This window comes from Balaenoptera musculus, chromosome 4, assembly GCF_009873245.2.
Source record: "Balaenoptera musculus isolate JJ_BM4_2016_0621 chromosome 4, mBalMus1.pri.v3, whole genome shotgun sequence".
In the NCBI taxonomy this organism is placed as follows: domain Eukaryota; kingdom Metazoa; phylum Chordata; class Mammalia; order Artiodactyla; family Balaenopteridae; genus Balaenoptera; species Balaenoptera musculus.
Genome location: NC_045788.1, coordinates 14,405,730 through 14,418,406, shown reverse-complemented (window position 1 = coordinate 14,418,406; position 12,677 = coordinate 14,405,730). Strand labels below are relative to the sequence as shown.

The window sequence follows — 12,677 nt, the reverse complement described above, 5'->3', positions numbered from 1 at the left end:
GTATATATGTATACACACATGTATACTTGTGTGTGTGTATATATATATATATATATATATATATATATATATATATATAATTACTCTATATGTAATTGGTTAGAAAATTCAAACTGTACAGAAAGGTATAAAATAAAAATAAAAGCTTCTCACTTCTACTTAAGTCCATTTTCCCAAAGATAACCACGTTTGCTTCAAGGAAAAAAGAAAGTGTACCTGTGAGCATTTATTTATTTATTTGTTTATTTATTTATTTATGATTTTAGTGAAGCTTTTTAAAAAAATATTTATTTATTTATTTAGCTGTGCCGGGTCTTAGTTGCGGCACCCGAGATCTTTGTTGCCCTGTGCTGGATCTTTGTTGTGGTATGCAGGATCTTTGGTCGCAGCATGCGAACACTTAGTTGCGGCATGTGGGATCTAGTTCCCTGACCAGGGATAGAACCCAGGCCCCCTGCATTGGTAGAGCAGAGTCTTAGCCACTGGTCCACCAGGGAAGTCCCTGTGAGCATTTATTTTAAATTACATTTATTTAAATTTACACAAAAGAGATCATACTGTACATAATTTTCTGCACCCTCTTTTTCACCTAATAATATATCTGGGAGATCTTTTGGTATCAGCATATATAGAGGGAGTACTTCTTTTTAAATGTCTCCATAATATTCTATCTTGCTAATGTATCAAAATTTACTTAACTGGTCCCCTGAATGATGGACAGTGGTCTTCTCCAGGCTTTCACTATTATAAAAAATTTTGCAATGAATTTTCCTAAACTTATATCTGGGTGAAATTTTGCAAGTAAATTCCTAGGAGTGAAATTGAGAGACCAGTTGGTACAAACTTGTAAAATTTGATAGATGTTGCTAAATTGTCCTCCAGGAAACTGGCACCAATTAACATGCCTATATATTGTATCAGCATTACCATTTCCATGTATTCCCAACATCACTGGATATCATCAATTGTTAAAATCTTTACCAAAAGGGAAAAATGGTACCTCATTCTTGTTTTAATTTCCATTTATTTAATTATAATTTTCAGAATTTAAAAAATCTTTGGATGAATATATTTCTGGAACCCATTTTAAAGCCTTTTTGAATTAACGTGGACTATAAAAACTTATATGTATTTCATTTGTTAAGAACATTTAAAAAACACTGTCCCACCTCTAAATCAGTAGCGCGCCGCCGTCTTGACTGCACGTTTGAAACACCTAGGGTGCTTTTTAAAAATACCTTTTCCTGGGCCTCATCCCAGAACAATTAAGTCAGAATCTCTGGGAGTGGGGCCCAGCTTTGACATTTTTAAAAAGCTCCTCAGCTGATTCACAAGTGCGACCAAGGTTGAGAACCACTGCTCTAAATCCATTATGATAGACCCTACCAATAGTATGTGTAAAATGTTTAAGACTCAAGTCCTGGATGGTATCAGCTGAATGTATAAAAGCAAAACATTTTCCAAGCTGTAATTTTTTTTTTTCAAACAAGGGTCTGATATTCATAATGGTGAAGTGACAGCCCCCTTGCTCAGCCTCCATTCCACTGTATACCAATCTGTCTGGCCAGCATTTCAGTAAGAAACGACAAACTCACACTTTACAAATTAATAATTGATGTGACCAAGTCACAGAGAATCACTAGCAGGATGGTGATTAATATCGTTATGATCAAAGGTGTAAGAACCGCTTCCTGTTGAGCTATGACTGTAATTGGCTCATCCTCCATGGAGAAAAAGAAAAGATTATCATAAAGAAAGAAAGCCACTGCCACCCCATGTAAAGGAGGCCCTTTAAAGTTTGCCTGTCACCCTTCAACTTCCCTGGTTCCTGTGACAAGTGTGTCACAAGCTGTCTTTTCATTCGCTGGAGCTAAACCAGGATGGATTTTTCTGCCGACTCAACAAATACCTAATAGGAGAAAAACTAGTTGGGAAATGATCCAGTTTATTGAGTCAACTTGAATTATCTATGACATCAGGAAAAGATCAGGAGAAGTAACAACAATAACTTTTTTACAAGATTTCTAAATGTATTTGCATTTTAAAATGCAAAATCAGGTAATGTGAGTGGGAAAATAATTTTTTAATTTTCATAATTCAATTGCTTTTGATTTCCTGACTCATACTAATATCTGTTTTCTCTCATTCTCCAAAGGAGCTAGATTACATTTTCAAACAAATTTGTAAACAGGCAAGAATTAGAACATAGAAATCTTTTAAAAATACTTTGAAGGATTAAAAACTAAGAAGTCACCTCTAACTAATAACTTAACTCTAAAATTATAATTTTTGAAAGAAAATATTTGGAACTTTAGCTTCTCTCTTTAATTGAATTTATTGTGTTATGATTTATGTACAGTAAACTGCACATATTTAAAGTGTATAATTCAATGACTTTGTAAGAGATACACTCCTGACACCACCACAATAATGATAAAGAACTTCTCCCTCACTCCCAAAAGTTTCCTTATGTACCTTTGCAGTCCCTGGCCTGCAGGTCGCTTCTGATCTGCTTTCTGTCTCTATAGATCAGTATGCATTTTCTTTTTGTATGAATGAAATCATACAGTGCGTACTGCTTTTGTGTGGTTTCTTTTTACTCAGCATAATGTCTGTGAAACATATCCGGTTGTGCGTGTATCACTCACTCATTCCCCTTTATTGCAGAGTGCTACAACACTGGTAGATGTGCTCCAGTTTCTTTCCCATTTACCTGATGGGCTTTGCAGTTGTTTCCAGTCTTGGACTACTGTGGGTAATGCTTTTGTGAACATTCTGGGACTAACGTTTGTATGGAAATCAAATAATATACTTGTTAATGTTAGTGTATATATCAAGCTCTAATGCACATATAGAGTTCTGTCGATTTGGGGGGGTACTTTATAAGACTCTAATACTATGATTTCCATGGAATATGAGATGGCTTTTTACTCTCCCAGACTTCACTGTCCCTAAACAAAACATCTTTCAGGTTATACACACATAGCTCTGCTGGGTGCCATTTATATCATGATCACCATCTGCTCAACTGCGTGTGGCAACGAACGTCTTTAACCAGTTCTCTTTCAATGAGGCCAGAATATTTCCCCTTGCCTGTCCATGGCCTGATATTAATCATGATGGGTCCATCTTTCCAGAAGTCACTCCCATCACTATTCTGTCATGTTTAAGAATATTCAGTGGCACCTTTTTGCCACTTCTCCACCTGGCCCATAAAACTCCCTGTGGATGGGTCTCCACACCTAGGTAGCCAGCACATTTCTCAGAGCTCCCAGCCATGAGCTGGCCATATTAATCCAGCCTCTCTGCCATCTTCACATGCCATCATCATGTCTCATGGGTGCTTTTCCTCACCCTGCTCTTTCCCTGACTAACTTTCTTCAAACTCTCTTCTGGTCCTTTCTTCAGTACCTGACTTTGTGGAGTTAGTCCTTGACTGAATTCCTAAAGTCCTGTTTTACTGTGTTGTACATCCAAACACTTGCTCTTCAGTTATTTCCATTATATATGTATAATCTCCTGAATTATATTTCAATCTCCCTAAGGTCAGGGATTGTATCATTTATTTTATATAAAATGACAAATTCATAAAATATATTGGTGCCCATGTGTTCCCCCAAACCCTTAATACTGTATAATTGTCACAATTGTCACAGACCAAACTATCTTTGACTTCACTTTGAGCATGCAAATGATTTACTTCACTTAATGTGAGATCTCTTTATTGCTCAGTGCTTAGGTAAACTGAAACAAAACTTAGCCACAAGCCAAACTCTGGCTCCCAATTTTGAATTATTGGAGCCCATCCTTGGATGAAAGAATAAGATGATTTTTACAAGAGTTTTGCAGAAACAAAGACCAGTGATGGTAAATCTTTGGAGATCTTGATGGACCTGGATCCAGCACAGGTACATCCCATATTCAGAGAGAAGCCAGCAAGGGAAAGGAGGGAGATGTTGATATCAACAATTCTTTTTAGCAGAGTATATCAAACCTGAGAAGACTGAGTAGGCTATTTTTGAAAGCCCTTTACTTTGTGTCTGATTTATAGGCAGACACTAAAAGTATTAATAAGTAAAACTGGTACTGATCCATGAACATGATGAACTTTCAATTTCTGGAGCCACAAGGTGACAGACTGCCGTGAAGACGCTTGCATCCTCATAATATCCTGGAGGGATCCAACTTTAAAGAAGAAAACATTGGTATTTAAAATCCCAGTTTGGCATTTAACTGTGTTAAATCATTCTGTTACTTTGGCATCACTTAAATAGACTTAAAAAAAGAATTAAAAAATAGATTGTACTGCACATCACAGAAGATTTAATATAGATGCTTTAAGCCTAAGGGAAATTATGTCCTATGCAAATTGTTTCCCTGGTATTGGCTTTCTTCTGGGTCTTCTAATCTCATCTTACATAGCTATATTGATACAGGTCAAAGGGTGATTTAAAAATGACTGTATTATCATGGCAAAGTCAAGAAAAATAATGTCTGAAGTAGTGCATCAATGGGGGAAATTTAATCAAGGAAAACAAGAGCTGGCAAACAGAATTGTTCCCAAACCGATTTACCAACTTATTCTTGCCAGGAAAACCAGGTGCAGTCCTTAACCACATGACTTGGGCATACCATTATAATAATTAAAATTAGAATTGTCGAAGCATGGTATAACTACTTTGGAAAAAGTTTGGCAGTATTTAATGAAGCTAAAGATACACATACTTTAATGACCCAGCAATCCATCCCTAGGTATATACCCCACAAAAACACATGACATTTGCACCAAAAACATATGAGAATGTTCATAGCAAGCAGCATTCCTTATAATAGCCTTGTGGAAACAACCCAATGTCCATTAACAGGAAAACGGATAAACAACCTGTGGTATAGTCTCACAATGGAATACCACTCAACAATGATGTCTTAGGCACATTTCAGTATGCTTGTTACATTTTAAAATGTTTTAAAAGAAGGAAAAATGGGAATAATATGTTTTAGGTTTCTTGACAAGATTATTTTTGTCCTGCACAATGTCAAGAGAATTCAACAATAAACCCATTGTTGTATTTATATGTGTGTGTATTTTTTAAATTGAAACATTACCCACTTTTAAAATTCTCACTGAAAATTTCTATTTACTCCTGTTCTCTAAGCAAAGTGATTACATTTTCCAAACAAAAGTTAATAGGCCAGGATTAAAACATAAACATCTTTAAAAAAATGAAGACTAGCCCTGTCCTTGATCCAAAGGGAAAGAAGTAAAAGTAGTGTTTGGAAGCCATCACTGGAGCTTTCCAAGGATTTACATTTCTAGACTATTCAACAGGGACCAATCTGTGAGACCATGAGCTCTTGTGTGTGCCCTTTTTTAGTTAACCATTTATTTCAAATCACCTACTCCACTACTACCTATCTGACCTTCCTCTCATGGGCACCAAGCATGAAGAGTATGTGGGTCATTGATCCAATCATGGTCCTGGGAAAGGGACACTCTGAGTCCCAGTCCCAGCAGAGCTACCACCTCACTGAGCATCCATGGGCTATACTGATTCCATGTTTCCCTTTTCTCTCCATTAAGTTGAGGTCATAACCTTAGTCTGCTTTGCTGTCTCAGTATATGGAATCATTATCTCAAGGCCAAAATAATTAATTTCAATTAAAAATGTCTTCTTTTATGGGTAGATTTTAACACATTCATGAGAGAGTGTTTTATTTTTTAGCTTTTGTGTTTTTGGCATTTTCAATGATTTTTATTCTTGTATTCATCTAAAGAAACTGACTTCACTGGCTCTCTCCTTTCTCCTTATGGGTAGATTTCAACACTATGATGAAATAATTTTGTTTGGCTTCAGCTGGGTTTTTTGGCATTTTCGAAGACTTTCATTCTTTTATTCATTATCAGTGTGACTTCACGAGCTCTCCCCTTTTCTTCCTGCAGCCCCTGGAATTTTGAATTACATTTGGTGGATGAGAGAGAAAGAGAGTATATACCTGAGCAAGAAGAAAGGAGACAGAATGAGCACAGATGACTGTTTTATAGGTCGATGTAGTTTCAGCTTGAAAGCCTTGGCATGAGACATTATGAAACCAGAAAAAGATGTCACTTTACAACTTAAAATGATATTTTTGACTCTTTGTACACTTTTTTCAATGCTATTTATTTATGCATCAGATAGAGACACTTCTCCATTTCTTTTAAGATGAAAGTATTAATGTCAAGCTGGGAGAGATCCAAGGAAAATAAAACTTAATTATGCAGAATGGATTCAGAGAAATTACAAGAAACCCTAATATTTTAATACAGAGAGTCAAGATATTTGATCTATAGAAAAATCTCATGGATCCAAAACAAACAGGCTTAGATTTTTCTATCTACAACCATTTTTGCATTAGGGACACCTCTGAGAGTCTAAAGAAAGTTATGAATGGTACCTCACCCCTATTTGTACATAGGCAAAAAATTACATACACTATCAGGGGATTCACAGACATGCTAAAGCCCATCCACCTATTGCAACCCTTAAGCTAAAGATCTGAAACTGTAGAGTACTTCCAGCGGATAAGATGCAGACATCGGGAGGCATCCCCTTTCCCTCCTGGCAGTTAGGACAGGTGTTTCATTAAGGCAGTTGTAAGAAGAAAGAGGAGTCACCATTTTTTCCTGCTGTGTTTTCCAGCTGTGTTGATCTGGGCTCTTCTCATCAAAAGGAACAGTCTTACTCATTATTGCTTAAGGTGAATTCATTGTGAAAATACCTGAGGAAAGTAGCAAAACAAGAATCTCAACCCTCTAGCCAGCCTCATTCAGGGAAAACTGCACAGCCAAACCTCAGGTGACATGGTAATGAGGACTCATGGGCCCTAGAGGTCATTTAGGCCCCAGAAGTCTCCAAAAATGGCTTCCTGTATCTTTTACCTCAGTTTTGCACCTGCTTATGTGATTCTGCTACTCCCTCTACCTCCATTTTGCCCTGTGGGTCCACTGGTATCATCAGCTCACTGACCAGCTCTCCAAATGGGATTGCTTCAGGTGATCACTGTCCTCTAGTGGGAGTCTCTTAGGATTAGATTCTCCCCTCTGAGCTAATTGGCCTTGGCCACCTTTGACTTAGAAGAAGGGTCTCAGAAGGGGGCTGGGAATGGCCTTCTGAAGTTTGTCCTGCCCACCATTTTTCCCAAGGATCTCATGACACGATATAAAAATAACACCAAGTATATAACTCCAGGTATACTGTGAAGTTAGGACAATATGAAAATAAAATTTTGCACCATGGGCTACTATATACCAGCAATGAGTCAATGAGTAAGTTTGAGATTAGAATTTTTCATATGGATAGAACATTCTGACTATGATGCCTGTGGACATTAGTGCTACACAGAATAGACTTGTGCTGAGAAGAACAATGTAAGCAAGCTTTACCAAAAGTTTTTAAAACCTTACTCTTGTGATTATAACACATCAGTACAGGTTCATCAGCAGTAACAAATGTATCACTCTGGTAATGAGAGGCTATGCATGTGTAGATGCAGGCGGTATATGGGAAATCTCTGTGCCTTTCTCTCTATTTTGCTGTGAACCTAAAACTGCACTTGAAAAAAATAAATTCTTTATAAAAAACAAATAAAGCAAAAAAAAAAAAAACCCTTATTCTAATAAAGAATGTTCACGTTGGTTATTTTTCCCCAATAGAGCACCTATTCACAACCAATAATATATCACCACTGTTTTCCTTAAAATTAAATGTTGTCCATTGAATTATACTTAGTAAGGCAAAATAATATTACGAGTAACTACAGGGAAGTTCAGTTAGAATTTTTCCAAGTAAGTTATTTGCAACAAATTTTTATGAAGTTCTTTAGGAAAGGGAAAATTGTGCCTTAAATGTCCATGAGAAATGAGAGGGTTTGATTTCTGCTCCAAGTACTTTTGGCCAGCATTTCCCAGAATGTGTGCTGGAATAAAAGTTTTATGCAATTCTTAGAGGAGAAAAGAGTTCAACAAATTGAGAAATAATCCATACTCTAGTCCTCATCCTGAAGATTTATAACACCCACCAGCGTATTAAAGACACTTGGAAGCCCTGAGTTAAAGAAGCCTGTTTAACTACACTTAATGCAGCATTTCCCAGTTCCCCAATGTATTTGATCATAACTTTCCTCCCATTTTTTTTTTCTAACTGTATATTAACTGCCCACAGAAATAGTGTTGTGGAAGAAATTTTGAGAAGTACTCATTTAGGTTAAAATGCATGTAACCCATCATTGGAAAATTGCTATCATTAGTGAATAAAATTTCTAATTTGAAGTAGTATATACAGAATGTACTCACTTTCTATTAAATGTGCATTTAAAAACTTTGAAGATACAGGAAAACATCCAGCTGCTGTTATCTCTGGGTAGTGGGTTAAAGTGGCTTTTCTTTACTTTCTCCTCTCCCTTTTTCTTTTCTGTCTTTTTAAAAGTCTTTGACATAAACATTTGTTGCTTTTATAATAAGAAAAAATATGTCTAAAAGGAAAATGCCTACTGAATTTTGGGAGAGAATAACATTTAAAGTGTTTGGGTAGCGGTGGAAGTGAGTTTGGGAGAGGTAAAAGGGTAAAATGTTTCTCTTCCTTTCCTATCCTCAAACCTGTTCAGCCTGTACCTTGGCAAATGAGGCATAAGTGGGAAAATGATGAGAGAGTAAAAGTTGTTGATTCAAGTATTTCTGAGTTTTGCCCCTGTTACACTGAAAGTGCCAACTAATAATTGTCACTTGCCATCTGCCTCTACAAGGATTAGGTCACTAGCCACTGCAGTCGTGATCTTCTACACCCCCTGAAATGAGTTCAGGGTGAAGATCAGGAATGGGGCACTCTGTGCTCTGGAAAAAACTGACAGAACAGGCCTTCAGAGAGTTAGACATTTTTAGGAAAAGATTTTATGGACCCAATTTCTTGCATCTTCTCATATCGGGAAAAACACTGAAATCATTAACAGAGACATCTGCTCCCCATGACCAGCAGCAACCTTCTGCCAAATGTGTGCTTGATTGCATGTATCCCCCTTCACCAAAATCACACATACACTGACCTCCCCACTACCTCTTCAGAGAAGTTCCTCAGAGCTATTTGAAATGCTGTCTTCTGGGCCATAGTCCTCATTTTTCCCCAAATAAAACTTAACTCACAACTCTCACATTGTGCATTTTTTATCAGTTGACTGTTTTGGTGATCAACAAAGGGACTCAGAGCAGACTTCTCTCCTTCACCTGAACACTACAAGGAACCAGAGCCTTGGTACCAGCAGAGGGCTCTTGTGCCCATCCACCTCCTCAGAGAATCCAGACAAATTTGGATGAATCTCTTCTGGTTCTCAGATTTCTCATACTGGTTGATGATCTTGAGTTTTATCTGGCGGTATATATCAGGTACCTGGTCCTGCAGTTGAAAGATACTGGGGGAGGGGCGGTACCCCACCTTGTTGAAAGCTACTGGAGAGGGCAGATGAAAGATACTGGGAAAGTACCCATTTAGTTGAAGGATACTGCGGGGGTGCTGGTTGGAAGACACTGGGGTTTGCTCAGTTGAATGACAATGAGTGGTCTTGACTGAGTGATTGGGTGAGAGGATGATCTGAGGCCTTTCCTCAATTCAGCTGACTTAATAGAATTTGTTGGGATAAAAGTAAAGATATTACATGAGAGCTTTGCTCCAAAGAAGAGGGACAAGATTCCTCCCGGTTGGTTATGGCTTTCGCAGGAGACTGAGAAATTTCCTGGAGTGGTGGAGGCAGAGTCCTCATACTATACAGTGGTTCCATAGACCCACTCATTATTTAAAAGACTTGCTCATCTCGGGATGATGTATAAGAATTAGCCATTCAGGGGCTTCTCTGGTGGTGCAGTGGTTAAGAATCCATCTGCGAATGCAGGGCAGTTCGAGCCCTGGTCTCGGAAGATCTCACATGCTGTGGAGCAACTAAGCCCATGCGCCACAACTACTGAGCCTGCACTCCAGAGCCCACGAGCCACAGCTCCTGAAGCCCGGGCGCCTAGAGCCTGTGCTCTGCAACAAGAGAAGCCACTGCAATGAGAAGCCCGCGCACCACAATGAAGAGTAGCGCCCGCTCACCTCAACTAGAGAAAGCCCGCACACAGCAACAAAGACCCAGCACAGCCAAAAATAAAAATAGTAAATAAAATAAACAAATTGAAAAAAATACCTTTGAAAAGAAAAAATAAGAATTGGTCATTCAGACCTAATGAAACTTTTTGCATAGCAAAGGAAACCATAAACAAGATGAAGAGACAACCCTCAGAATGAGAGAAAATATTTGCAAATGAAGCAGCTGACAAAGGACTAATCTCCAAAATATACAAGCAGCTCATGCAGCTCAATATCAAAAAACCAAACAACACAATCCAAAAATGGGCAGAAGACCTAAACAGACATTTCTCCAAAGAAGATATACAGATTGCCAACAAACACATGAAAGGATGCTCAACATCACTAATCATTAGAGAAATACAAATCAAAACTACAATGAGGTATCACCTCACACTGGTCAGAATGGCCATCATCAAAAAAATCTACAAACAATAAATGCTGGAGAGGGTGTGGAGAAAAGGGAACCCTCTTGCACTGTTGGTGGGAATGTAATTGGGACAGCCACTATGGTAAACAGGTATGCAGGTTCCTTAAAAAACTAAAAATAGAACTACCATACGACCCAGCAATCCCACTACTGGGCATATACCCTGAGAAAACCATAATTCAAAAAGAGTCATGTACCACAATGTTCATTGCAGCTCTATTTACAATAGCCAGGACATGGAAGTAACCTAAGTGTCCATCGACAGGTGAATGGATAAAGACGATGTGGCACATAGATACAATGGAATATTACTCAGCCATAAAAGGAAACGAAACTGAGTTATTTGTAGTGAGGTGGATGGACCTAGAGTCTGTTATACGAGTGAAGTAAGTCAGAAAGAGAAAAACAAATACCGTATGCTAACACATATATATGGAATCTGAAAAAAAAAAAGGTTCTGATGAACCTAGGGTTAGGACAGGAATAAAGACACAGATGTAGAGAATGGACTTGAGGACACGGGGAGGGGGAAGGTTAAGCTGGGACGAAGTGAGACAGTAGCATTGACATATATACACTACCAAACGTAAAATAGCTAGCTAGTGGGAAGCAGCCGCATAACACAGGGAGATCAGCTTGGTGCTTTGTGACCACCTAGAGGGGTGAGATAGGGAGGGTGGGAGGGAGATGCAAGAGGGAGGAGATATGCGGATATATGTACATATATAGCTGATTCACTTTGTTACATAGCAGAAACTAACACAGCATTGTAAAGCAATTATACTCCAATAAAGATGTTAAAAAATAAAAAAAAGAATTGGCCATTCAGTGAGCCAAGCACTCACAGTGGTCTTAGACCACCAAAGGGAGTAACAAGACATGTAAGAGGCCCGAAATGACTCTAGGGTGATGCCTAGAGGAGTTAAGCTCACAAGCAGCACACTGGCCACCATATAATTTCATTAGTAAATTTTATCCCTGACAAATTCAACTTTAAAATGGGAAATACAGCCTCTCAAATACAGAAACGAGGGGCCTCAGAAAGCCGACCTCCAACTAACAACTTCAGCCAGCTTTATATATGTAAAAAACTTACACATACAAGTACTTACTTAATTGGGGATTAAAAGAAAATCTTGGCCTGAAAATGGCCAAAATGGGCTCTTTTATTGCATACACAGTTGTTAGAGAAACCTGGCTTGATAAAACATCTTTTCAGATGCTTTCTTTGGCTTGAGGGGGCAAGATGGCGGAAGAGTAAGACGCGGAGATCACCTTCCTTCCCACAGATACGTTAGAAATACATCTACACGTGGAACTGCTCCTACAGAACACCCACTGAACGCTGGCAGAAGACGTCAGACCTCCCAAAAGGCAAGAAATTCCCCACGTACTTGGGTAGGGCAAAAGAAAAAAGAAATAACAGAGACAAAAGAATAGGGATGGGACCTGCACCAGTGAGAGGGAGTTGTGAAGGAGGAAAGGTTTCCACACACTAGGAAGCCCCTTTGCGGGCGGAGACTGGGTGGCAGAGGGGGGAAGCTTCGGAGCCATGGAGGAGAGCGCAGCCACAGGGGTGCAGAGGGCAAAGCGGAGAGATTCCCGCACAGAGGATCGGCGCCGAGCAGCAGTCACCAGCCCGAGAGGCTTGTCTGCTCACCCGCCGGGGCGGGCGGGGGCTGGGAGCTGAGGCTCGGGCTTTGGTCGGATCGCAGGGTGAGGACTGGGGTTGGCGGCATGAACACAGCCTGAAGGGGTTAGCGCACCATAGCTAGCCAGGAGGAAGTCCGGGAAAAAGTCTGCAGCTGCCGAAGAGGCAAGAGACTTTTTCTTGCCTCTTTGTTTTGCGGTGCGCAAGGAGAGGGGATTCAGAGCGCTGCCTAAACGAGCTCCAGAGACGGGCGCGAGCCGCAGCTCTCAGCGCGGACCCCAGAGACGGGCATGAGACATTAAGGCTGCTGCTGCCACCACCAAGAAGCCTGTGTGCGAGCACAGGTCACTCTCCACACCGCCCCTCCCGGGAGCCTGTGCAGTCCGCCACGACCAGGCTGCCGAGATCTGGGGACAACTTCCCTGGGAGAACACACGGCGCCTCA

At 39.6% G+C, this 12,677-nt stretch overlaps 1 long non-coding RNA gene across 1 annotated transcript; it reads left to right on the top strand.

The window, feature by feature from the left end:
- Positions 1-468: 468 nt before the first annotated feature.
- On the top strand, positions 469-9,366 carry LOC118893952. Its single transcript, XR_005019648.1, has 3 exons — positions 469-504; positions 2,668-2,751; positions 9,204-9,366. It is a non-coding gene; the product is annotated as an uncharacterized LOC118893952 (long non-coding RNA).
- The last annotated feature ends 3,311 nt before the right edge of the window (positions 9,367-12,677 follow it).